The sequence below is a fragment of the Sinocyclocheilus rhinocerous genome, unplaced genomic scaffold, assembly GCF_001515625.1.
Source record: "Sinocyclocheilus rhinocerous isolate Xijiao unplaced genomic scaffold, SAMN03320098_v1.1 scaffold349, whole genome shotgun sequence".
NCBI lineage: Eukaryota > Metazoa > Chordata > Actinopteri > Cypriniformes > Cyprinidae > Sinocyclocheilus > Sinocyclocheilus rhinocerous.
This window is the reverse complement of record NW_015637137.1, coordinates 1,084,667-1,086,779: the sequence shown is the minus strand read 5'-3', so window position 1 is coordinate 1,086,779 and position 2,113 is coordinate 1,084,667. Positions and strand designations below refer to the sequence as shown.

The window sequence follows — 2,113 nt, the reverse complement described above, 5'->3', positions numbered from 1 at the left end:
TATATATATATATATATATATTATAAAAACTTTTGCTTGCTCAAAAAGTTCTTAATAGTCTATTTCAGTGGTTTCTAATCCTGGTCCTGGAACCCTTAGAACTCCTTAGATCTCTCTTATCTGTCATGCTCATCATTTAACTATTTCACAAACCCATTAAGATCCAGAAACTATTGCATTTTGACAGTGCCAATTAAGAAAAACTAAATAAAGAAACGAGATGAGCATTTTCTTACATGGCTCTTAGCCTTTGGAATGGCATCTCTAACACTGTTCAGACAAACTCTATTTAAGTCTATACTTTTAACTCATCTGTTTAGCCAGGCATATAGTTAAATCCCCATAGTCAGCTTCTAATCCTGCTACACTTATTCGGTAGGCTGGCAACTATTGATCCTTTTTTTATTAGAAGCACTAACATTACTTCCATTTCTTTCCTTCGCCAACAACTTAGGACACCCATGCAGAGTTTCATTAGACCCTATCATGCCCAATCCCCTGGCTCAGCATCAATCCACACTTGAACTCCTGCAATATTTAATTTAATTTAACTACTTATTACAGAGCAAATATAATGAAAAATACCCTGTTGCAAAATTAACATGTACATGCTTATATTAGGACTGTCAGTCTATTAACATTTTTTTATCTAATTAACTACATGGTGAGGTGATTAATTAATTCAAAAACTAAATTTGGGTAAATGACAGATATTTTTTTCGGTGAAGTATCCCTTTAATTAATTAAAATTTTTTTATAAATGAAATGATCCTCTAAAGAAGAAACTAAACCTGCCAGCAGGTGACGGTGAATGTCTTTATGAGTCATTCAAGTCGTTCAAAACGCAGATTCATTCAGAAACTAAACACCGCTACATTGCTCACAGATGCTTAACAGTTCTGCTGTGGCTTTATTGGTAATATTTTCATTGGCAAAATTGGGCAAAAACACACAATATTGTGTTTAAAATATAACAATATTCTTATTTACTGAACTGATGTATAAAATCACATTTGCTATTCACTATTTCACTATTCGGACATAAACAGCACTCTCTGCTGGTGTGATTTAGCTTATCATGTGATATAAATGAGAAAAACTTATACAGAGGCATTTTTTGCCCCAGTGTCTTGAATTATAGGGCATAAATACAGAGTTCTGGCATGAAACTCTAGATGGCGCAGTCCGATAGGTCTAGCTCAATCTGACCTGGTGACATCATTGTCACATGGCAGCTGATTGATTCTCTCCTGTATAGGTAGCCCCATTTCAACTGGGGTTCTCCATATACATCGGCCTGCGCGTCTAATTAGAGTTAAGCCAGTCGGCGTGGTAGCCCAGGCAAACATAGTCATAGGCCATTATTGTTAAGCTGGTTGGCATGGTAGCCAAGGCTCAAATCTTCATGTGTGTGGATACATGCATGTCCACTGATGCAGCAGTTTATCATTATATTCAGCGGCATGCATATATTGGCTTGTATTGTTTTGTGTAAAGTGTCCCCTGCTTTGTGGGGGGTTATTCATATGTGTGAATAACCAGCAGCAGTATTTCTTACATGCTTACAGCAGCATGTTGTGGATGTATTGGCAGTAGCAAGTTTCGGTACATGCTCTGCCGCAGCAGCCCACTATTGTTAAGCCGGTCGGCGTGGTAGCCAAGGCTCACATAGTCCTAGGCCACTATTGTTAAGCCGGTCGGCGTGGTAGCCCAGGCACACATAGACATAGGCCACTAGCACTAAGCCGGTCGGCGTGGTAGCCCAGGCACACATAGATAGTAATACATGCGGTTCACATGGCTTTTCGGAGCAGCAGCAGTACAAATTTCTTGGCGATAGATCTGCTTTGTGGGGGATGTCTTGTCTTTCCTTGTCTGTTCATCTTCATGTGTGTGGATACATGCATGTCCACTGATGCAGCAGTTTATCCTTATATTCAGCGGCATGCATATATTGGCTTGTATTGTTTTGTGTAAAGTGTCCCCTGCTTTGTGGGGGGTTATTCATATGTGTGAATAACCAGCAGCAGTATTTCTTACATGCTTACAGCAGCATGTTGTGGATGTATTGGCAGTAGCAAGTCTCTGTACTTGCTCTGCCGCAGCAGCAGCA

At 39.5% G+C, this 2,113-nt stretch overlaps 1 protein-coding gene across 1 annotated transcript in view; it reads right to left on the bottom strand.

Moving 5' to 3' along the window:
* LOC107748568 (formin-like protein 2) overlaps nucleotides 1-2,113 on the bottom strand; it is a 34,404-nt gene that overhangs the window by 22,112 nt on the left and 10,179 nt on the right. The window lies entirely within an intron of this gene.